General features: G+C 33.8%; 1 pseudogene across 1 annotated transcript in view; it reads right to left on the bottom strand.

Annotated features, from left to right (window-relative positions):
• Positions 1-25205, bottom strand: part of LOC149555626 (flavone 3'-O-methyltransferase 1-like) — a 121038-nt pseudogene extending 95833 nt beyond the window's left edge. The window contains exons 1-2 of the transcript XR_016364486.1: positions 24474-25205; positions 24264-24328 (exon numbers count right to left, since the gene is read on the bottom strand). The product of XR_016364486.1 is annotated as a flavone 3'-O-methyltransferase 1-like (transcript). The remainder of the gene's footprint in view (positions 1-24263; positions 24329-24473) is intronic.
• Between the last annotated feature and the right edge of the window lie 477 nt (positions 25206-25682).

Here is a 25682-nt window from a genome sequence, read left to right on the forward strand (position 1 = left end):
TCCACTATGTAAATGCATCAAAAAATATATAAATCTGATCAACTACTAGAGGGACCCCTTAAGACGCATATGAATAGAACAACCCTCTGATCAAGTCTCCTATACATCCTCTCGCCGAGGCACATCAACCAAGCCCTGCAAATAAATATACATATATACATACATGTGTTAGAGTTCTATCTTTAAAACATATATATACATATGTGCATCATGTACATGTTTATTCAAATTAAATATGAACTTTAAAAAAACTATTTAAAACTCAAGTACCTAAGCACTACTAGGTGCCTCAATAGAATCATCTCTCTCATATACGTGATACCTTGAACCAATAGTATGTGTAACCATGTGCTCAGTGACCTGTGCCTACATGATTTATTATGAGTTAAAGATTAAATTAAATATCTACACACACACACACACACACACACACACACACACACACACACACACACACACACACACACACACACATATATATATATATATGAACTAAATTTTTCAATAAATGAACATATTTTTTAATTTCATATATATTTAAAATTGAAAATAAATTATATATGTACCTGGGTCCCTAGAGGTGGAGGATGATCAGCAGACTCCATCATATCATCTACTGATGCACCTGAGCCTAAAACTCCATGTCCAACTGCTAGTAAATCTGAGTGAAGTGGACTGTCTAACTAGCTAGGTACATTTGGTGTAGAATTAGTGCTGTTAGGTCTGAACAACAGGTCCATGTATGATGAAATACGTAGGCTTGAACTAGTATCAATCTCAGATAGGCCTCGCAATTGCTCGCCAAAATCATCAAGACCCTTGGTTGTGATATGGACATCTCCAACTCATATGCTCAAGTCATCGATAGAGTTTCATGAGTCTGGTGTCGAATGTTGTGAGCTACACACAAGTGTATCATCTGTCACTAGTGTGGCAGCTTGTGTCTATGGAACTATGTTGGGGCTCTGATGCTGTCTAACAACATCCATCATCGATTGTACTGGAATCCTCTGTGTATAAAAATATAGCTAATAAAGTGCAACATATCCTCCAAAAAATATAGTGCCATATCCATATGTGTTTGCTGTCCTGAGAGACCATGAATATCACCTGGCAGTGGTAGCCCAGTAGCTATATATGCATAATTAGAGGAGGCACTTGAAGTGCTACTAGATGCCTATGAAGATGGTTGACCAAGTGGACAAGGACGTCAACTATGAAGATAACAACCAATAGAATCTGATGTGATACTAGCCGCCGCAAATGCAATGTGCCCAATAGTGTTAATTGCTTCCCTCTGGGAAACAGTGATGACTCTAAGTGCAATAGGCACATGTGCAAGAATCACAAGATGCATCCTTGATCCAACAAACTATTTAAGATTTGTAGGTGGTAGATGATCTACACTATGGTACTGGTCCTAATCTGTGATCCGACCATGCCCTTGTCCACAATAATTAGGAATATCCAAGTAGTTGGCGTTGAGCCCTATACAGAACTTAGCGTATAATTGTTGTGTAAAATAAAGGGGTATCTGGTCATTATTAAGATAATGACCATATGAACCTAAAAATTGTGGATAGATCATGCTAGCAATAATAGGGTCTCTGCATTGTGTGACTCTGTAGCCTCTCACCCTACCCCGTGTTCCCTCATAAGCTGGAAAGAGCTCTCTCTGGATGACATCTTTGGGGGTTACCCTCTTGATGTCATCAAATGATGCATTTCCTGAAGCCTCATCCTTAAGCTCCCTAGATATGGAAGCTAATATGGTAGGAGTAAATGAATGGTGAGCTCTAAACCTAGCTGTCAAATCCTATAAACTCCTACATATCATAGTACATATCTCTCTAGAAATACCATCATCAAAGGTCAATAAAGAGTGCTGCAATCTAGCAACCTCCTGCTTTGAAAATGCAAATAAAGCATCGATATCGATGCGTGGAGGTGGTGTAGCAGGACCTCCAGTAGAAGCTGTAGGTGCAACCTGACCTGGAATAGGAGCCACACCAAGAGCCACGACAGGTCCTACACCACCAGGAGCTGCACCAAGAGCCAAAACATGAGTTGCACGATGAGCCCTACGTTGAGGTACATGACGAGCCCCACCAGAAGCTGTAGCACAATCCCCACCACGAGCTGCACAAGAAGCCAAATTAGGAACTAAATCAAGTGCTACAACAAGAACCACATCAACCTATGCCACAGTAGGAGCTACAATAGGAACTACATTAGGTGCCGCATCAGGGGCTGCATCAAGCTGATCATGTGAAGCCATATCTGTAGAAATGTATGAAGAGCTAAACTACCTGCTGTACACACAATCTTTTATTTTTAACATTAAAAACTATAGACATGTAATAAAACATACATCACACATCATGGGCCTAGATAATTTGTAAGACATCTAGACCTAGATTAATTTGCATATAAGTATAAGATAACTTTAAAGTTGAGAGTTTGGTTATGGTTAGAGTTAATTTATTGTTCTAAGATTTTATTATACCTTGGGGGTTATTATTAGAGAATTCAATTAAAGGGTAATAAATTATTTATATTACTCTTAAATAATAATTTTTTGAAGTTTAGGTTTCAAGTTGGGTTACATATATCATTTAAAACAAGGGTGAATGCTTCATATATGTACATGTGTTTGAATGTATGTGCATGTATCTCAAATGTAATTTTTAATAATTTAGGATTAGGTTCAACTTCTTTTAATTTTATGTAAGTTAGGCCTCAATTAGGTTTTGAAATAGAGTTTTAGTGTATTTAGGCTTAATTTTAGGGTAAGATTTAAGACCTTATGACATTGTTAGGGTTTAAAAAAAACTTACATAATTTCTAGCATTATATTTAGGGGTTAATATTAAGGTCCATGGTAAAGAATTTAGGATAAGGGAACTTAGCATATGAAGTTTATGATTTAGTTCAAGATTATGATTTCGGGTATTTATTATCATTTTTAATCTTGGGTTTAGAAATTAAATTTTAAGATCAAGGTTAGGGTTAGGGTTAGGGTTTGGTTAAGTTAGGGTTAGGGTTTGGATGTACATGTATGTTATATTCATACCTAGATATGCAAATTAATCTACACTCTTATATATGTATAATTTATGATCTCCCCTTAAGACATTTCATTGAATTATATAGTTAATTATATACTTCTAATTATTAAGAAATTAAAAATAATACCATATTTACATTTAAACATGAATATTGAAAACATATATATATGCATTTCTATATCTACCACATGAACATATTTACATGTACATTTATGAAATAAAATATACATTTTAATCTACATTCTTATGTATAATTTAGGATCTCCCCTTAAGACATGTTATTAAATATAGTTAATTACACTTAGTTATAAGATAAATTAAGATCAATAGTTAACATATACACAAATTATACATATAAAAATGTGAATTTATTAAAAACATGTACATACATCTACTTTTAACCATGAACAAATATACATGTACATTTATGTTCAAAATAAAAAATTATGCATTCTAATCTATATTTTTACATGTACAATTTAGGATCTAGACCCTTAAGATATGTCATCTAATTAAACTTCTAAGCTTAAGACATTAAATTGAATTTGACATATATATATATATATATATATATATATATATATATATATATATATATATATATATATATATATATATATATATATATATATATATATATATATATATATATATAAACATTAATATCGAAAACAGACATGTCTACATTTAACATTAACACACACACACACACACACACACACACACACACACACATTTTTAAATTTATATTATTATAAATTTTGTAATGTTTTTCTAAACTTTTTTTCTAAATTTTATATTATTATAAATTTTCTAATATTTTTCTAATGTTTTTTTAAATTTTTTTTCTAAAATTTATATTATTATAAAATTTCTACCATTTTTCTAAATTTTTTCTAAATTTTTTTACTAAAATTTATATTAAATTATAAATTTTCTAATTATTTTGTAATGTTTTTTCTAAATTTTATATTAAATTCTAAATTTTCTAATTTTTTTGCAATGTTTTTTTGAAATTGTTTTCTAAATTTTGTATTAAATTATAAATTTTCTAATATTTTTTCTAATGTTTTTCTAAATTTATTTTTTAATATTTTTGAATTTTTTTTCTAAATTTTATATTAAATTATAAACTCTCTAATATTTTTGTAATGTTTTTTTCTAAATTTGTTTTCTAAATTTTCTAATGTTTTTGCAATATTTTTTTCTAAATTTTCTAATTTTTTTTAATGTTTTTTTAAAAAAATTTCTAAGTTTTTAAAATATTTTTTTATAAATTTTTTTTCTAAGTTTTATATTAAATTATAAATTTTGTAATGTTTTTTTCTAAATTTTCTAATATTTTTATTATGTTTTTTTCTAAGTTTTCTAATGTTTTTGATAAACTTTCTAATATTTATTTAATGTTTTTTAACTTTTTAAAAAAAAATTGTGTTCTAAATTTTATATCAAATTATAAATTCTTTAATGTTTTCGTAATATTTTTTCTAAATTTGTTTTCTAATGTTTTTCCTAAATTTTATATTATAATTTTTTTACTATTTTTTCTAATGTTTTCTATATAATATTTTTCTGTTTTCTAAATTAATATAAATAAACAATAAAAATATTAAATTAACATTTAAATATGTTTTCATAACTATTGAAAATGTAAATAACATTCAAATATGTTTTAAAAACATTAAAAAAATGCATTGAAAATATTAAAATCTATTTTGATAATATAAAAAAATACTTCAAAAATGTTGAAAACATTAAATTACTATTATTTTGACATATCTAATGACGAAAATGAGAACAAAAGCAACAGGATGATGCTGACAGAGGTAGCACAAACCACATGTTTGCCTGAACGCTCAATGAACATTACTCACAGTGAAACTGACTTTAGAAAAGTAAATGAAGCAATTTAAAGCACTGGAAATCAGCCCAATATATGTTTGCACGAACATGTATTGCACACATGTTTGGGCAAACCTATGTTCAAACGTGCTCACATGTTCACACGAACATGTGCATGGTACGTGTTGACACAAACATGTCTAAGATGTTCACGCGAATGTATGGCTAATAGAAATCCAAAAATTTGCCAACTTTTCCAAGTTTCTTCGTCCCACTAAAGTGGAACCCATTATTGTGGGTTCACCCAATATTCCTCCCCTTTGGAAGAAACAATATCATAGGTACATATGAGATGCTTCCCTCATGTGTAGAAAAAATCCCAATGATGAATGGAGTCTCTAAAACATGCTCAACTATCCTTGTATCGATACTAATAGTCGCCCCTTCTAATACTGCTGAAAAGAACAATATTGCATCTAGCAAGGATGGATGTAGAACATATCCCAAAGAACCATGTGTCTGCTCAAATGATAAAGAGACCTCTTGCAACTGCTGTACATAAGGATCCATAATCATATCAACTCGTGAAGACTGATCATGTAGAGAATGGACAAGAGGGTTAGAGTGAGCCCTCACAACAACTGAAGAAGGATCTCCTTCATCAAAGATAAGATGTATATCATCGATGATGTCTCCCAAATTTGTAATGTGTGACTCCATAAACAAACCTAAAATATCTATCAAGAAGTCATCTACTTATGCTACAGTTGGAAAGACAAGGTGTACCCTATTGTGCTAAAAGTAACACTATGGCAATGGATGAAGGATTCACCTCAACAAAGAGAAGATGAATATCATCGATGATTTCTCCAACATCTTCAATGTGAGACTCCACGAATAGCTTTGCATTGTCTAGAAGGAAGTCCTCCCATGAAGCTAAAGTAGGAAGACATGGTGTTTCTTGTTTCGCTAAAAAAAAAGCATCCGTGGCAAGAACTAGATCAGTAGTAGAAACAAGAGCATTAGGAGGTGTCATCTCATCTAGAGAACATGCAACTATAGCTACAGCTGGAGGTAAAACATCTTTTGGGAATGGAGGAATGTGTGGATCTCTATACATCTCTCAAAGATAGATTCAAATATCATATAAATCAGTTGACTTCATGTCATCAAGTGAATCAGTAACCTCCATATCCATTATTAGAAAGAGTGCAGGACAAATGATGGAACCAATGTCACCATTGTATGAAAGTCCTTTCACATATGACAATGCATTATGTTGACTAAGGTAAGTGAGAGCCAATTGACTCCACTGCTTAAAGTTTTTTGTTGTCAAGGTAATTAAATCTTCCTCATCTATGATGTATTAATGAATTTACCACCCAAAAATTGCAAAAACAAACAATCAACCCCCCCCCCCCCCAACGTATGATTTGGTGCTTTATATGTAGTGCATGTACAATAAGCCACTTGTCAAAATTTACAAAGTTGACTTCTAATTTTTTTGTTTACAACTACCTTTTGAGACTAAAATTTTTCTCTAAGCATTGTAGCTCAGATGTATGATGTAGGAGCATCCAGAGGTATAAGGGCAATCCTGTGTCACCCAAAAAAAATGTACTTAGACTTAGTTTCTGTTTCATGTGTTTGCATTTTTGGACACCCATTTGGGTCAAATAAAGGTTCCAACTCTCACAGTTCCACTATCAATGAGCTAGAAAATTTTGAAAAAATAGGAGCATGTAATTGGGCCATCATTTTGGTGAACTAGAAAGTGTGAATTGGCCAGATGAATGTAATTTTAATTTAGAGCATTCCAGAAAAAGAATCAGATCAAAAGGCCCCACGGTTTGAAAGTTATTGCAGTTTTTCAAGTTTTGGAGACCTCCTAAGAATGCTTCAAAGTCAGGTTAGGGGAATTAAATGACCTCAAAAAGGGTTGAAAAATGGGGGATCAGTCAATCTAGTTCATAGGGCTATAGAGTGCTTCGAGAGCTTTCCGAAAATGTAAACGGTTCGTCAATCGGAGCTACGGTTCAAAAGTTATGCCTCCCGAAAGTTTGGTTACCGTTTTTGGATTCTTCTAGATTTGCACCAACTTCTAACGCAGCTTCTGGAACCTTCTATTTGGTCGGTGGATGCCTACTAGCACTTTCCAGAATGCACTCCTAGTCCTTAACCCTCCGAGGTCTATTTAAGGAGATTTTTGGCATTGTAAAAGGCAGTTCATAGTGGAGTTTGAGAGGAGGTAGTGAAAGGAGAAATTATCTCCAGATTTATGCTATTGTAAGCCCTTAGGGCATGTTTTGAAGTTTATTTTCCTTGCACTGTTGTACTAGCTTATTTTCTTAGTTAATATAATTTCCCCTTTTCTATTGTGTCCATTCTGTGCTTGGGTTGTGTCCCCATCAAGTGGTATCAGAGCTAGGTTTCCTGAGTGTGTAGACAGAACGCCGACTATGAGGTAGTTTGCACTAGGACTGTGTGGTTGTGGGTTTGAGTTAAGAAGATGCCTCCACGAAGAGAGTGTGGCGAAAGGGCCAGAGCTATTAATCCTGAGGAGGTTAGAGCCCTCCAAAGGCAGGTACAAGCATTGCAGGAGGAGCTCCGTAGAGGAACAATTATGGCTGCAGGTGATGAAAGTGAAGATGACAATGAAGAAGACAAAATTGGACCAGAAGGAGAATTTGACAGGGAAGTTCTAAATAATGCAAAGGAAAGCCTTTTTAGGGCCATTACTAAGTTTGGGAAAAGACCTACAATTGAAGTGGGTGTATTTTCAGGAAATCTGAAACCAGATGAGTTGATTGATTGTATCAATGAACTGGAAGAATACTTTGAGTATGAGGATATCAGGGACCTGGATAGGGTTAAGTTTGCAAAGGCCAAACTTAAAGGTCATGCCAAAATTTGGTGGTAAGAGGTCCAATTGGAAAGAAACAGAAGAGGAAAGGAGAAGATCACAATGTGGGATCGCATGGTGGACAAATTGAAGAAGCAGTTCATTCCTATGGACTATGAGCTTGATTTGTTTAAGAAGATGCATGGGTTAAAGCAAGTAGGATGATCAGTCCAAGAATATACAGAGGATTTTTACCGACTCTTGATTAGAGCAGGGCATGTAGAAGAAAATAAGGAGAAGGTTGCTCATTATATCAGTGGGTTGCGACCTAGCATCCAGGAGGAATTAAGTCTGGTAAGAATGACCAGCATTGAAGAGGCATACCAGTTTGCCCTACGAGTTGAAGAGAAGCTGAATAAAAGGTTTGAAGGAAGACAAAGAGGGCACGGTCAAGGAGGAAGGGGAAGCGGTAGATCATCTGGAGGCTGCAATGAAACCCAAAAGAAAAATTAAGATGTGGGTACTAGCAGGAACCAGAGGAATGAGGGTTTCAATCGCTCCCATGATCAAGACTTTGGAAATTAGAGAGGAAGAGGTAGAGGACATGGACAAGGAAGAGGAGGCTTTCATGGTACGTGTTTCCATTGCAATGAAGAAGGTCATCATGCCTTTGAATGCCCTCAACGACAAGGAAGGATAGATAGGGGAGTTGAGGGCCAAGCTAGGGTTTCTCATGTGGATGAAGATGCACAATCATCACATTCAGAGGATGTAGAAAGAGGAGAGACCTTGGTAAATCAAAGAGTCCTACTAAGTGGTGAGATTGAACCAGGACAATGGAGGAGTCTGTTCCATACCCGATGCAAGTGTGAGGATAAATGTTGTGACGTGATCATTGATGGTGGTAGCACTGATAACTTGGTATCAAAAGAGATAGCCTCTAAGCTGAAGCTCAAGAGGGAGAGACATCCCCAGTCCTATCAGATTTCTTGGGTAAAAGATGATCATAAGGTCTTGGTAAGTGGACAATGTTTAGTGAAATTCAAAATTGGGAGTTACCATGATGAAGTTCTTTGTGATGTTATTTCGATGGATGTTTGCCATCTATTGTTGGGGAGACCATGGCAGTTTGATAGACATGCAGTACATGATGGACATGCAAACACATACTCTCTGACAAAGGATGGAGCTCGCCACAAATTGAAGCCCATGAAAAAGGAAGGTGAAAAGGTATGTAGCAGTGCTAGGATTTGTCTTGTTGATGAAAGGAAGTTTTTAGATGGCATGAAACATCAACATATGTGCTATGCTTTGATTCTTAGGAAAGATAAAGAAGGTAGTAGTGAAATACCACTTGAAGTTTCAGATTTACTAGGGGAGTTTGGAGATATTATCTTTGATAATGTTCCAGATGGATTGTTGCCAGTAAGGCAAATCACTCATCAGATAGATCTGATTCTAGGAACTAGTTTTCCTAACAAGGCTGCTCATAGGATGACTCCTACTGAAACAGAGGAGCTAAATAGATAGGTTCAGGAGCTGTTGACGAAGGGATTGATTCGAGAGAGCCTGAGTCCATGTGTAGTACCTGCAGTACTTGCACCAAAGAAGGATGGAGAGTGTAGGATGTGTACAAATTCTTGAGCTATAAATAGGATAACCATCAAGTACCAGTTTCCTTTGCCAAGGATGGATGATCTTATGGACTACTTGAGTGGGGCTCAGTACTTCACAAAGATAGATCTCAAGAGTGGCTATCATCAGATACAGATTCGAGAAGGAGATGACTGGAAAATAGCCTTCAAGACCAAGGAGGGTCTTTATGAGTGGTTAGTCATGCCCTTTGGATTGACGAACGCCCCAAGCACCTTCATGTGGCTCATGAATGAGGTACTTAAGAAGTTCTTGGGAAAATTTGTTATTGTTTATTTGGATGATATTTTAATTTTCAGCAAGACTTTGGAAGAACATTTATTGCATATTCGTAGTGTCCTTGAAAGGCTAAGGGAAGAGAAACTGTTAATTAATCTAAAGAAGTGTATCTTTGCAAAAAGGGAGTTAGTCTATTTGGGGTTTGTTATATCACCTAAAGGTGTCAAAATGGATCCAGAGAAGGTAAAAGCCATCTTGGAATGGCCTACTCCAAGGTCTGCTATTGAGGTAAGATCATTTCATGGTCTGGTTAGCTTTTACAGGAAGTTTATTAAGAATTTTAGTGGCATATGTGCACCCCTAACTGATAAAATAAGAGGGGATACAAAACTGTTCAAATGGACTGCAACAACTGTGAGAAGTTTTTAATTGCTGAAGAAGAAGGTGACAGAACAGCCTGTGTTGGCACTTCCAAAATTTAGAAAGGTTTTTCAGGTGGATTGTGATGCCAGTGGCAGCGCTATTGGGGCTGTATTAAGCCAAGAAGGTAAGCCTATTGCATATTTTAGTGAAAAATTGAATGATGCAAAGAAGAAGTATTCTGTTTATGATCAAGAGTTCTATGCAATAGTTCAGGCCTTAAAGAAATAGAGGCATTATTTATTGCCAAAGGAATTTTTTTTGCACACTGATCATCAGGCATTATAGTACCTAAATAGCCAAGGTAAATTGAATTAGAGGCATATGAAGTGGGTAGAGTTCTTGCAGAGTTATACATTTGTGTTGAAGCATAGAAGTGGAAAATATAACAGGGTTGTAGATGCACTAAGTAGGAGACAATTGTTTCTTATAGTAATGCAGGTTAAAGTAGTTGGGTTTGATGAACTCAAGAATTTGTACCCCAAGGATCCTGATTTTGCTGAAGCATGGAAAGCTTGTAACGAGCCCGTTGTTGTAGATAGAACCAAGTGGTTAGACTATTTGATTCAGGATGGCAGGTTGTTCAAGGGTAGTCAATTGTGCATTCCAAGGAGTTCCATGAGGGAAAATCTGATTAAGGAGAAACATAGTGGAGGGATGGCAGGACATTTTGGTTGAGATAAGACCATTGCCATTCTTAGAGAACATTATTTTTAGCCTCAAATTTCATAGGATGTGAAGAAGTTTGTACAGAGTTGCCAGGTTTTTCAAGCTGCCAAGGGGTTTAGTCACAATACTGGCCTATGTCAGCCATTGCCTATTCCATCAAGGCCATGGGAGGACATAAGTATGGATTTTGTTCTTCGATTGCCAAGGACACAAAGGGGTAATGACTCACTATTCGTGGTGGTTGATAGCTTCTCCAAAATGGCACATTTCATTCCATGCCACAAAACTCATGATGCTGTCCATATTGTAGACTTGTTTTTCAAAGAGGTGGTAAGACTACGTGGTCTTCCAAGGAGCATAGTTTCTGACAAAGATACTAAATTTGTGGGGTATGTTTGGAGGACATTGTGGAAAAAGTTAAGAACTGACTTGAAATTCATTTCCATGCATCACCCACAAACTAATGGCCAAACAAAAGTGGTAAACAGAAGTCTCGACAATTTGCTGAGATGTTTAATTGGGGATAAGCCAAAGGGATGGGATTTGATTCTACCACAAGCAGAGTTTGCTTACAATAACTCTATAAATAGGAGTACTGGAAAATCACCATTCCAAATTGTATATGGGAATAGCCCAAGGACTGCACCAGAATTGAGGAAGATAGAACAAGGGGAGAGGACAAGTGCCGAAGCTGAGAAATTTGCTGAACATATCAAACATCTACATGAGGAGGTTCAAGCACACATTACCAAGATGAATCAAGAGTATAAAGCTAGGGCTGATCAAAAGAGAATACATAAGGAATTCCAAGTAGGGGATCTAGTCATGGTGCACTTACGAAAAGAAAGATTTCCAGCAGGTACTTACAACAAGCTGAAAATGAAGAAATTTGGCGCCTACAAAATTTTGAAGAAACATGACTTAGGGAATGCATATGAAGTGGAGCTGCCAGATGGTATTCACATTTCTCCCATTTTCAACATTGCAGATTTAACAGAGTATCATGATGATCGTGCAGATGAGGAGTTGGTGCTAGAGCCATGTCCAATTCCTACTTCTAAGAAGGAGGAGATAGAAGACATTCTAGATCATCGTGTGGGTAGGAGTACCAAAAACAAGCAATATGAAGAGTATTTGTTCAAATGGAAAGGACGACCGATCGAGGACTCAACTTGGATTTCAGCAGCTGAGGTTTCCCATTTGGGATTTCCTCTACCATTCATAAAGTGATAGGGTCACTTTTCAATCTACCCTGGGTGTCTGATGCAGGAGCATCTAGAGGTATAAGGGCAATCCTGTGTCACCCCAAAAAAAAGTACTTAGACTTAGTTTCTGTTTCATGTGTTTGAATTTTTGGACACCCATTTGGGTCAAATAAAGGTTCCAACTCTCACAGTTCTACTATCAGTGAGCTAGAAAATCTTGAAAAAATAGGAGCATGTAATTGGGCCATCATTTTGGTGAACTAGAAGGTGTGAATTGGCCAGATGAATGTAATTGTAATTTAGAGCATTCTAGAAAAAGAATCATATCAAAAGGCCCCATGGTTCGAAAGTTATTGTAGTTTTTCGAGTTTTGGAGACCTCCTAAGAATGCTTCAAACTCAGGTTAGGGGCATTAAATGACCTCAAAAAGGGCCAAAAATGGGGGATGAGCGAAGCTAGTCCATAGGGTTATAGAGCACTTTGAGAGCTTTCCGAAAATGTAAATGGTTTGTCAATCAGAGCTACAATTCAAAAGTTATGCCTCCCGAAAGTTTGGTTACCGTTTCTGGATTCTTCTAGATTTGCACCAACTTCTAACGCAGCTTCTGGAACCTTCTATTTGGTCGGTGGATGCCTACTAGCACTTTCTAGAATGTACTCCTAGTCCTTAACCCTCTGGGGTCTATTTAAGGAGATTTTTGGCATTGTAAAAGGCAGTTCAGAGTGGAGTTTGAGAGGAGGTAGTGAAAGGAGAAATTATCTCCAGATTTATGCTATTGTAAGCCCTTAGGGCATGTTTTGAAGTTTATTTTCCCTGTACTATTGTACTAGCTTATTTTCTCAGTTAATATAATTTTTCCTTTTGTGTTGTGTCTATTATGTGCTTGGGTTGTGTCCCCATCAATGTACAACAATTTTGAAAAGTAATCAAAGCAATACAATGCATAAAAGGCCCTATTTTTTAGAGTGATATTTTTGTCCACACAAGCCTATAATATGATTACAAATCTAGAAAGCAGACAAAAAATTAAGCACTTTCAAAAAAAATTTAACCTAATTATGTGTTTGGATGAGCTCGTATTAAGCATTTGAGGTTGCAAAAATTAGGATATGCAAATTGCAAAAAAATTTAGGAACAGAGAGCTCAAACATCCTACACCAGTGTGTAGATAACAAAATTCTACGCCAAAATGAAAAAAATTGCTCACAAAAAGGAGTCTATATGAGGGAGATATCACTGTTTGAAAATCACCTCTGCAATTATTTTTTTTGAATTGCCGTCGCCGCACCTCAAAAAAAAATTTGACTCTAGATTTCATCTTAGATGTCCAATTTTGGTGAAAAAAAATTCAATTTGGGGTTTTGTTGACCTTCTAAATATGATGCCAATATCTGATTGGCACTAGCAAGCTCAAATCTTCATCGGTAAAAAATCTCTCCTAATGGCCTGATGGCCAATTTTTTTTTGGAAAAAATATGTAGATCTAAAAAATAATGCAGAGAACTTGTAGAGATAGAAATAATAAATATGGAAATCTGAAATTTAAATTCAGATATCTAAAATGATCATATCAAATTCGCAAATTGGGCCTTTGGGTGCCGGTTTGCAAAAAAAAATTGCCTCAATTTTGACTATTGCCCAATATAGGCAAATTTATAGCTAAATTTCATCGAATCAACAATATAGATGTAATGGCAAGGTCTACTTTGGCTTTGGATGCTCCCAATGACAGTGCTACTCTAGGTCTAGGTTGAAGTCCTCCGAAAGGTGAGGCAAGAAGACGGTCTCAAATGGCTATGTGAAGAGAAATTCCCTCAGCTTTGATACCATGTAAGAATTTGGTATAGCTCTGATACCATGTAATAATTTTCCTTAGGAAAAAATCACCCAAGATCAAGGAACTCAAGCACAAGCATAAGAATAGACCAACAAGGTACGATCAAAATAACAATATCCAAAATTGATTAATTTTCATTCAATGTTCACTTATGTACATACACAATAGGAGTGCTTATATATAAAGGCCTCTGGAATGCTTCTAGAATGCCTAGGAATTAGCATGCTAATAAGTCTTACAACAAAGCACATGTCCAACAAAAGTGGATTATCCTCCATTAAGCATAGCAGTAAGTGCGATGATGAGAGGACAAGCCTACAAAGGTGTAGCATGCAAAATTATGTTGTAGACACCATGTGCTAAAATATGAGTGCAAATAATTGTGTTGTCTACATGATGACTCAGTTAATTATGAAAACTCCAATGTTGTAGACACCATGTGCTAAATTAGAGTTGCTTACTTCTGTGTTGTCAACATGAAAATTCATAAAAGTATGCAAACTCCTAAGTGTCAAACTAAAATATAATAAAATAAGGCATTGACCTAAGTAAACTTAAGTAAAGTGTAATAAGTAAATACTTATTTACACCAACACTCCCAACCTTCATATCTATCTATATGTATACATACTTATCCATATTTGATTTATCTCTATCTATCTATTAATTTCTACCTCCCTTCCCCTCTTGCTATATATCTCCTCATATTTTTATTTTTATTTTAATCCATCTCACTATCTATTTATTTCTATTTATCTCTCTTTATTCTTATCTTTTGATCGTTTGATCTCTAACTTCCCAAATCTTGTAATATATGTCCTATCTTGTACTACTCTTTATATCTCTATCTTCTCTTTCTTTCTCCCAACTCTCCCCATTATTGGATACAATTGTCTAATTATGTGTTGTCTTTGATGTCACAAAAGTGTCATATCAGTTATTAGTTAGTGCTTACAAAGCTCACTTGGTCAGAAAGATAATTTTTTTTGTCGACTGAGCATTCCTAAAGTTTACTGTACGAAGATAGTGTCTACCAAGCTCACTCAAGCATCAAAAGAAATTATGGAAGAAAATAGTATTAACTGAGTTCACATGGTTAACAAAGAAAAGTTGGAAAGAGTTAGTGCTAACCGAGTTCACTCAATTACCAAAAGATTTTTGCAAGTTTGTAGTGTTAACCAAGCTTCTGTTGGTCAACATAGGAAACTATCTTAAAACTAGTGTTTACTGAGCAAGGTTGGCTAATAAAGGATTTTGTTGTTTTGGCATGAGAAGCTTAATTATTTTAAGTATTGGTTCTTGTTGACTATGGTAATGATTAATGGTCATTTTAATTTGTATTGAGCCGACTTGACGATTTGGATGATATAAATATAAGGTCAAGTTGTGGTTTTCAACTGTGTACAAGTGTGTTGATTGAATTAAGAAGAAAAGAGTGAGCGTACTTGAAGGATAAGTAGATATCCTTGTGGAGAAAAAAAGTAATATTTGATCAGGAAGAATCAAATTTTAAGAAGAATAGAGATTTGGATTTAGCAATTCAGTTGCATCACAATTAGGTCATTTCATTGTTACTCTCTAACCATTGTAGCATTGATCTAAAATCTCTTAACAGAGTTAGTTTAACAACTAGTTGTAAATCCTCTAACAAGGTGATAGTTCCATTGAATAGTTTTAAGATCTCTCACAAGGCCACTCCTAATAGGGTGATTAAATCCTCTAACAAAGTCACACCTAACAGTTTGTTTTGTAATTTTTAACAAGGTTGGCTCCTAACAAGGCTCACTTTAGAAGAGTGAAAAATAGTAACTAGTTACATTGGTGGTCTTTCCCATATTAGATTTCCATGTTAAATCTAGTGTCTCATGTGTTCATTTCCTTTCTCTCATGTTTGCAAGTTATTACTGTTAATGTTAGAACTACTAAAGTAATACCTACTCAACATTTACTTAGTTACAACAATTTATGTATGTTTATTGAGATGTAGTAGTAATCAGTTTTATTAGTTTACTTTTGTTGACATCTAAGAGATATGGAATTTATTTTTGTTGTAACTGATTCACCCCTTCCCCCTCTTAGTTACTCCTTCTATATTTTCAAAATTTGGTATCAAAGTATATGGTGATTGCAGGAAAGGTTTCAAGGACCTAAGATAAAGATCAAGATGTCTTAGAAGAGAGAGATTCCAAAGCTAAACATAGACAACTTCTCAGTATGGTAGGGACTCATGAGACTTCATTTGGCCACCATTAGTGATTTAGGCTACAAATACCTTGATGAAAAATACAAAACTCCTACTAGTACATTATCTATAGGAGATCGTGCTGAGAAAAAGAACCATAACATCATTATGATTGATATTGCATCTTCTCTCAGCTATGATGAATTTGATGAAATCAAAGATTGCAAAACTACTTTTGATACATGGAACAATCTAAAGGACATATATTGTGATGATGACAATGTAAGGAGAGCCAGAGCAGAAAGCCTTAGAGGACAGTTTGATCATATGAGAATGAGAGAAGATGAAAATGTTGCCAAATATGTGGAAAGAACCAAAGCTAGAGTTAGTGCAATCAAAGCTTCTAGAGAGAAACCAAGGAAGAAACTATTGTAAGTAAATTTCTCTAAATATTGCTTCATTTCTATGCAATTAGAGTATTTTCTATTCAAGAAAAGAGGTGTGATCCAAATCACAAGTTAAGTTTGGATGCCTTTGTAGGAAGATTGACAGCTTTTGAGCTAGAAAACTTTGACAATTATGTTCTAGCTTCCAAAAATATTGAATTTTCATTTGAGGCAAAACTTTCACTCTTGAAGAAAAAGTAAAAAACATAAAGAAAAATCAGTCTGATAGTGAAGAAGAAATTGAGGAAAGCTCAGAGAGTGAACTTGAAGTTGTTGAAGCTTTTACTTGAAAAGAAACATTCTAGAAGTAGAGGAAAATACAAAGGTAAGGTTCCCTTAATCTATTTTTCATGTGAAGAAATTGGTCATATTGATGCCAAGTGCCCAAACAAAGAGAGAAAGGATGAGAAGAAGAGTCACAAGTACAAAGGCAAAAAGGATTTAAAAAATCACAAATCATACAAGGACAAGGGTAAGAGAACTTGCTTCATGTCTAAGGATTTTGATAACAATGAGGATGAAATAGTATACATTGTTGTGAAAGATGAATCTAATGATGAAAGAGATAAGATGACACTTATCTCTCATGTTAGTAAAAATGATACATGGATCATAGATAGTGGATGTTCACATCATATGATTGGATGACAAAGGGAATCTAATTGTATTAGCCAAACAAACAAGAGGTAACCTATTTTATCTTGATCTTGGTGATTGCTCATGTTTTATTGCTCAAATGGAAGAAAGTTGCTTATGGCATAGAAGACTTTGTCATGTAAACTTTGATAATATGGTCAAGATAAGAAAATTTAGAAAATTAAGAGGTATCCCTAGTTTGAAGAAACTAGATCTTGGTTTATGCAAAAATTGTTAGATTGACAAAACTGGAAAGACTGGTTTTAAGAGAAAAAAATATCAATCTGAAGATGTCTTGAAAATTGTGCATACTGACCTATGTGGACCCATTGGAATAGAAAGTTATAGTGGAGAAGAAATATTTATTCTTTTTGTTGATGACTACTCTAGAATGATGACTGTTATTTATCTTAGAGAAAAGTCAGAAGTATTTGAGAAATTCAAATGGCATCTAGCAAGAGTAGAAAAGGAAACTGGAAAAAGATTGAAATGCTTAATATTAGATAGACGTGGTGAATTCATCTCTAATGAATTCAATAATTTTTGCATTGAAAGATGAATCAAAAGGAAAGTATCAGCCCTTGGCACTCCTGAGAAAAATGGAATAGCTGAAAGAAGAAATAGATCCATCATGGATTGTGCAAGGACTTTAATGATTGAAAAGAATGTTTCTATCAAATATTGGAAGGTGGTCATCAGCACTATAGTCCATACTTTGAAGTGAGTTTAGTTAAAGAATGATTCAGATAGGACACCCTATGAACTATGGTATGGCTACAAACCCAATGTAAGTTACCTAAAAGTATTTGGAAGAAAATGTTATATCTTGAAAGATTCTAGAAAAGGCAAGTTTGATGTAAAGGGTGATGAAGGTATATTTCTAGGATATTGCTACAAAAGCAAAGCACATAAATGTTTGAATTTGTCTACTCACAAAATCATAGAAAGTGCATATGGGTAGAAGCAAGGAGTTGGGTCTCAATTTTACAGAAGTTCACAGATTGAGATCATTCTCTTTTAGATATGGGTACTCATTTTAGGCTTGGGCGCCCGATCCAAAACTTAAAAAATGGGCACCCTTTTTTTTTAAAATCAGGCACCCATTTTTAATTTTGAAAAAATGGGTAACCATTTTTGAAAATATAAAAAAATTGTATTTTTAGAAACGGGTAACCGTTTCTAAAAATTTAAAATTTTGTTTTTGGGGGGTATTTTGTATGCCAATTTGACTTTTTCAAAACAGGTACCTATTTTTTGAATTTAAATAATGCGTACCCATTTTTTACAACATTGGATGGGAATTTTTCCTCCTACCTCAAATTTTGGTTTGGGATAGGCTTTGTGAGACCAAGCTTATGCCTTGACCTCTCAAGATTTGCTAAGGCATTGAACTAACAAATTTATGCCTTGCCATAATTTTTAGAGGGTTTTCCCGATCAATTTTTTTTATGAAACAAAAACCCAATAGAGTTCTCATTGCCTTGATTTTAGAAATATAAATTTTATAGTGCTATGATTTTATTTACTTATTTTGTATTGTTTTTTAATGAAAGGTGGTATCTAAATGAAAAATAGTGAAGTTCACTAAAACTTTAATAACTTTTTTATTTTATAATTTTTCTTAAATTAATTTATATGTCATCAATCTACATACAATTATTTTGAAGTTAAAAAAAGAATTTTTGAAAAAAATGAGATTTTGATCAAATTATGTGGTTCATACATGAGAGGTTTTAAAATTTACCTTTATAGCCAATTAATTATTAATAAAAAAACAAAATATTCAATAAAAAATTTAAAAAAAATATTGTCATCAGTCTTAGGTGTATTAGGTAACTCCCTTTAAAAGGATTTGCAAAAATTCATTTATTTGTGTCAAATTATGGTGTTCGTACACGAGCGTAGTATGGTTTTGAAACATGCATTTTAAAAAAGTGGTTTTTAAAGATCCATACCAAAAAAATAATCTATCATATGGGTATACAAATAAATTAAATATTCAAAAACTAGATTCCGAACACTAAAAATTTTATTTCTGAATTTTTTTATATATTGAATCTCTAAATGTCTCAAATTTTGACATTAATTGACAAAAAAATTTAAAAACAGGAAAAACACTTCCACTTTTTGCCCAAAAGTGAGACCCAACCTTTTGCACTGACCCATATGTGAGAATTGATTAGTTTGTAGAAAAGACTGAAGAAGAAAGAAAAAGGGAACTAGAAGATTACAACAGATTTGTTTATTTTGAACCTGATACATTGCCAAGCACATGTAACAATAAGGAGACTTCACCTCCCAAGTATTCCACAACTACCAAGTTGCAAGAAGTACAAACCAAGTCACAAGAACTTGAGTCACATTTTGAAGCTATCGAGTCAATGCCTACTGAGTCTGAATGACCCGAGCTTGAAGTCAAAACTTAAAATGAAGATAGTGCAATTCATTCAAAAGGAAAAGAACTTGTATTGGCCAAGTATGTTAGAAGGCATCATACACCTGATTAGATTATTGGAAATAAATTAGAAGGTACTATGACAAGAAGAAAATTGAAAGGTACATGTTTACTAGCTGATTTTGAACCTAGAAGTGTTAAGAATGGTATAGATAATGAAAGTTGGATTGAGGCAATGAACGAAGAAATAGAACAAATAGAGAAGAACAAAACTTGGACCCTTGTACTTACACCTAAAGATAAAAATGCGATTGGAACAAAAAGGTTATTCAGGAACAAGTTGAATGAAGATGGTAAAGTATCAAGAAACAAAACAAGACTAATATGTAAAGGTTACTCTCAAGATGGCATTGATTATGGTGAAACTTTTACCCCTATTGCAAGATTAGAAGGCGTTCAGACCTTACTTGAATATGCAACACACAAAGGATTCAAATTATATCAAATGGATGTTAAATCTGCATTTCTCAATGGTATTCTTGATGAAGAAGTCTACATTGAACAACCTGAAGGTTTTATTGATCCAGACAAAAGGGACAGGTTTGCAAATTACACAAAGCACTATATGGTCTAAAACAAGCTCCTAAAGCATGGTATGAAAGGTTACATAACTACCTTATATAGATTGGTTTTCAGAGAACTAATGACAACAATAGTTTGTATATCAACAAAGGACTAGATAACAAGATTGTATTGGTAGAAATATTTGTGGATGATACTCTATTTATAGGGAATGCTGATCTATTCAAAGAATTTTTAGAACAAATGACCAAAGAGTTTGAAATGTCCATGTTTGGTGAGATAATTTTTTTTGTTGTATTACAAATACAGTAGAACAAAAATGGTATCTGCATTACTCAATCTAAGTATATCAAGGAGATACTCAGGAAGTTTGGAAGGGAAGATTCAAAACTAGTTGGAACCAGGCCATGTGTACTAGACCAAAGCTTACAAAAGATGATGAAAAAATATTATGACTCCAAAGAGGTAGATTAGACCTTATACAGATCAATGATTGAGAAATTATAGTATGTAGTTCATACAGGACCTGATATTGCCTTAGCAATTGGAATAGTGGCAAGATTCTTGACAAAACCTAGAGAAAATAACATGATGGCAGTCAAAAGAATCTTGAGATATTTGAAAGGCATTGAAGACTATGGTTTATGGTAAAAATATGGAGGAAACTTAGACCTAAAGGTATTCATTAATGCTAATTGGGCAAAAAATCTTGATGATAGAAAAAGCACAAGTGGTGGAGCATTCTTTCTTGGTAAAAGGTTGGTATCTTGGACAAGCAAGAAGCAAAACTGCACATCCCAATCCATGGTAGAAGAAGAATATGTTGTAGTAGTAGTGAATTGTTCTAACATTGTTTGGTTTAAACAATTATTGGAAGGCATGAAGGTTGAGATCAAAGAACCAATTGTCATGTTTTGTGATAACACTAGTGCAATTAACATATCAAAGAACCCAGTGATGCATTTCAAAACTAAGAATATTGATATAAAATATCATTTTGTTAGAGAATTAGTACTCAAGGTACATTGATACTAATTTGGTATGTGTTGTCTTTGGCATGTGTTATCAAGGAGGAAGAAGATTATTGTCATATCTTTCTGAAATTTTTTTTTGCCATCTTTATCTATGTCTTCACATAAATCTTGATCTCTATTTCCTTCTCCCTCCCTCCATCTTCCCTAATTTTCTTTCTCACTCTTTTATCTCTCCCAATCTCCATATCTATTTTTACATATACATATTTATCTATACTTGGTTTATCTCTACCTATTGATTTATTTCTACCTCCCTCCTCCTCTTTTTATATATCTCCTTATCTTTTTATTTCTATTTTAATTCATCTTACTATCTATATATTTCTATTTATATCTCTTCATTCTTATCCTTTAATCTTTTGATCTCTATCTTCCCAAATCTTCTAATATATGTCTCATCTTGTACTACTCTTTATCTCTCTATTATCTCTTTCTTTCTCACCCCCCATCTCCCAGCCTTCCTTCTCCACTCTATTTTAATCTCTCCATCTCTAAATACACATGCCTCTCCCCATTCATTCATATGTTCCTCTCATTACTTCCCCATCTCTATATACTCACTTTTTATATCGATACCTTTATAATTCTATCCCTTCACATTTGGAAAGATAGGTAAAGAAACAAATACACATATAGAAGAGGGGGAAATAATAATAGTGTTTGAGTGCGGGTGTGATATATATATATATATATATATATATATATATATATATATATATATATATATATATATATATAGAGAGAGAGAGAGAGAGAGAGAGAGAGAGAGAGAGAGAGAGAGAGAGAGAGAGAGGTTTAGAAAGAGAAAGTGATAGCAAAAGACGGAGTGACAAGGATTCAACATCGAAAGGAGAGGCATAGAGATTTATATAAATTGGGAAAGATGTACGGTGGGAGAGAGGGAGTTTATAAAGACAAGTAATGTAAAGAGGCAAATAGAGATAGAGAGAGAGGGAAGAGAGATATTTAGAGATACAAATATATAAAGAAACTAATAAAGATGAGAAGGGAGAAATAAAAGTAAGGAGTGGGAATGGGTATTTCATAAATGTAGATATAAAGATGAGGAGAAACAAGAAATGAATGAATGAGATAGATATTACAAGATAGAAATAATGGTGTAAATGTGATACATTACATGTATTAAATATACTAATACTAATTCAATTTTTTGGTTTTCTAATTAATGATTATATATACTCATCCTTTGTGTTAGTCTTGCACCACCTATGGATCCATAATATGGAACACGTCTTTTACTGGATAGGCAATGAGTCCAAGAGTCTAGGAAGAAATCCTTCATTTCTTCTTACCAAGATCAAATCGTCAACCTTGATAATCATAATTTTTAAGGGGTTATAATGGAAGAAAGTTCCATTCAAGAAAGGCGAGAATGATCGACACACATTTCATACATTCAATCATCTTGTGATAGAAATCAAATAGTTTTCACACCACCTTAATCCATCACATCAACTTTAATCATGACTAGTAAACCGTGATGGTGAAATAAATTATATATAGGAAAACAAACTTGTTTAATGGCACAACTAAATAAAGCCTATTGAATAATTTTGTTAAGCTATATTTGGCACATTAACGAAAACAATAAACCTCCAATTTCTAACACAAATAGCTCTTGTCCTACTTAGCTAGCCAACAATGGATCTCCTAATTTTTTCATTCAAATGAAAAGATGGAAAATTTGAACTTCAATGATTTAGGTGGAAGCATTTCAACAATAGAGAAAATGAATGAGTTAAATATCATCTACATCACCACAAAGTTATAAGTGTAGTATTGCTGAAAACAAAGAAAATTTCAAATCTTCGTAATGTTATTTTTGAATTTTCATACAATCAATCTACTACTCCAGTCTCAAGTTTCTTTTTACATTACGGAAAAAATTCTTTAACATAACTATAAAATATAGATTTGACTTTGCCTAACCTAATACTAAATTTAAACATAATTTTAATTTAACTATAACATTATTTTTAGTTGGATTATATAATTAATTATACTAATATATGAAGAGATATCACAAAATTATTTAATTTCACATATTAAAATTATATACTGATAAAGTTAAATTTGCAACTTAAAGAAATGGGTCAAACTCATTTGATAAGACATTGCAAGTTATATTTTATTATTTACAAATTTCTTGATGAAATTATAAAAACTATTTTTTCTACAAATATTTATAAAATTGTACTTATAACTTCTATTTAAATGATGAGGTAACAATATTATATAATGAAGGCAATAAATATGTACAAAATATTTTATATTCTACATTTCCCATGAAAATAAAAAATCTTTTTCATTATTCAATCTTCAAACAATCTATAGCAATATGGTTAAGATTAGACATATAATTAAAAATAAATAATTTAAATGAAAAGTATATAACAAATATTACACAAAATATAAAAGATAGAACATTGTCTTTATATAATTTTTAATTTAAAATGTACAAAAAAAAAACCTACACAAATAATTACTCCTATTACATATAACAAAATTTTTCATTATTACATTTTGATTTAAAATTTATTGTTGTGCATATTTAAATGACCATTAAATAACTCATTTATGTCATTCATGTTCACAATGTTGAGTTATACATATAAAATATTACCCATACAACACAATTTTTTGGTCACACACAAAAATCCCAACTTATTATTATTCATTAAGAAACTACAAATAAAATATTGACTATTTTCAATTATGTATAGTGGATCAAATAACATACAACATAATGATTTGTCACATACAAGGCCTTATTCATTTATTATTATTTGGCACTTGTTTAACATGTATTTCCATTTATTACTTAGAAACTTCTATAAGTGTTTGAAGGAAGGGTAACTGGAAGATTTTGTAACTTTTGAATCCTGCTTGGTCAAACAAGTCCTTAAATTCTTCCTCGGTTCTCTCCTTTCCACCTATGCAAGCAGCCATCATTGCGATATCAAACAGTAATCCAGCTTGCCTCTTCAATCCTTCTTTCTTCTCAATGACCACATCAACCATTAATAGCTTCCCATTATATGGTAATGCCTCATAACAATTCTTTAATATCTTTATACAGTGTTCATCATCCCAATCATGCAAAATCCACTATATAGATAACAATGAAACATTTCATTAGACTGCCATTTGAAAACTCAACTTTAACCTAACTTTAACTTCAACTAAAGAAAACATTAAAAAGTAAAAATACCTTTAAAAAAATGGCATCTGCTGAAGGAATTTTTTCGAACATATTACCTTCCACGTTGTCGATCCCTGCAATGTTAAATCTCTATGAATAATAATAATAATTGTATTTGTGATCAAATTTGTGAGCATCTTCTAATGTTATAATTGCTAACATGCAAGTCTTGATTGGTGAGAATCTATGGAAGTTTAGATATAGAAGATTGTTACCGACCTTGTATGGGAGCAGCAGTACTTATAACATGAGGAAGGTCAAAATTGATGCCATGAATGTGTGGATATTCTTTCACAATTTAAGATATTGCAGAGCCAACCCCTCCTGCGACATCCACTACACTCTTGAAGCTCTTAAACCCCTCATAAATCTTCACCACAGAAGCCATTAAAGGGCCAGTATCACTAGCCATGCCCTCATTGAAAATCCTGTTTGGCTCGGGATTGTTGCTCATGTACTCAAATAAGTTCATCCCATGGGCTCTCGTGAACGGATGGACACCATCTATGACAGAGTCATGGAGATGCTGATAAGCATCTACTACACACTTTACATTAATGGCCACCGCAATAGGTGCACATGATTGTTGGGGACCATTTTTGACAAGAAACTTAGAGAGGGTAGTGAGGCCATACTTGTATTGGGTAGTGTCACCATGATCTACTGTGTTCTCTTCTTTGAAGATTCCCATGGAAGCCAGAAGCCTCATGATTCTAAACAAGTACTCAGTATGGGCAGGTTTGTTGGTGGAAGTAGAAATATGTGAAGCAATTTGCTCCACACTCAGGGGATTATCACCACCATGGATGGCAATAATATCAGGAATGTTAAGTAAAATAGCAGCCCGAAGGGCCATTGGTTTGGCTGCTAAAAGAGTGATTGCATAGAGTGCGAGATGCGCTTCCATGGAAGACTCTGAAGAAGCCATAGTTTGCCTCATCTAATACAAACTTTGTCAATTTATAGAAAAGTTGGGGCATTGTCTATACTACGTTTCACCCAATGCTCATACGTTCGCCCACGTGTGACTTTAGGTGAGTTTAAATGGTATTAAATTTGCCTTCAAACCAATGTTTTGACTTGGCTACTTGAAAATGGGAAACTCCAAATCGTAGTGCATGAACCAAAGGGAGGTGGGCGGTTCACAAGGCAGCGGCTATCTGCTTGAAAATTGTTACAGTTGGAAACATGTGGAAACATAAACGCCGCACATGAACCGCCTGACCAGACGCCTCAAAGAAGTGTCGTATTAAATTGGAACGTTTTGACTGCAGGATGCATGTGTTGAAAAGAAATTAACAAAACTTTCAACCTGTGGCTTTGAGTGAAAATGGGAGCTTCAAAGCAGGCTATGGACACCCATGACCGCGTAAATGATAGAGAAACTTTGTTTATAGTTACATGTGTACAAATATGTTATCTTTGACG

The sequence above is a fragment of the Cupressus sempervirens genome, chromosome 5 (assembly GCF_028749045.1).
Source record: "Cupressus sempervirens isolate cs-2001-9-10 chromosome 5, ASM2874904v1, whole genome shotgun sequence".
Taxonomy (NCBI): Eukaryota; Viridiplantae; Streptophyta; class Pinopsida; order Cupressales; family Cupressaceae; genus Cupressus; species Cupressus sempervirens.